At 45.9% G+C, this 832-nt stretch overlaps 1 protein-coding gene across 1 annotated transcript in view; it reads left to right on the forward strand.

The window, feature by feature from the left end:
* NOTCH3 (notch receptor 3) overlaps positions 1-832 on the forward strand; it is a gene marked incomplete at its 5' end in the record, with an annotated part of 57,086 nt that overhangs the window by 8,613 nt on the left and 47,641 nt on the right.

Consider the following 832-nt stretch of genomic DNA (forward strand, 5'->3'; position numbering starts at 1 on the left):
TTTGAGAGTTTTTTTTTTTTTTTTTTTTGCTATTAAGGTGAATGCGCTCACCAGAGAGACAGAGAGATAGACAGCGATAAATCACCCCGGTCCCCCCAGGGGGAATTGCCAATGCTGTAATCCCTTCTCCATTCTCCTCTTGGGATTTTGGACATGCATGCACACGTGTCTGGCTTGCGTTTCAAGCTGCCCGGTCGGAGACTCGAACTATGGATGGCCACATGGGAGCCTAGCACCCTAACCACTACACTCCCCTTTGGCCCCTTCCGAGATGATTTCATTCACTTAATAATGTCTGCAAAAGTGTGTTTTCCAATAAGGGCATTGTCCCAGCTCCTGGGCTACAGATGAGTCTTTTCTGGAACTACACCTCAATTCAGCACCCTCTGATGGCCGGTTGTATGTTTATATGTTGTTTGCATGTGTTCTTATTGTCTCAGCTTTCTGGGAGGATCTGGAGGCAGGGGCCATTGTATGGTGTTGGCTGTTGTTTTCCTATGGCTTAGCACCTAGGAGGTTCTCAGTGTGTATTAGTTGCACGAATAAATGTGTTCTGTTTTCTTACACGATGTGTGTGTTCACGAGAGAGACAGAGACAGAGAAAAAGAGAGGCAAAGTGAGAAATCACCTCCCCCCCACACCCCAGGGGAGATAGCCATGCCTCAATCCCTTCTCCTTCATTCTCCTCTCAGGATGTTGAGCATGAACACACATGTGTGATTTGGGGCATGCACATACATGTGCCTGGTGTGTGTGCGTGTGTTTTCTTTTCTTTTCTTCTTCTTCTTTTTTTTTTTTTTTTAAGAGAATTTTCCTATGGGGCACATGTGTG

The sequence above is a fragment of the Tupaia chinensis genome, unplaced genomic scaffold, assembly GCF_000334495.1.
Source record: "Tupaia chinensis unplaced genomic scaffold, TupChi_1.0 Scaffold139785_1, whole genome shotgun sequence".
NCBI classification, from domain to species: domain Eukaryota; kingdom Metazoa; phylum Chordata; class Mammalia; order Scandentia; family Tupaiidae; genus Tupaia; species Tupaia belangeri.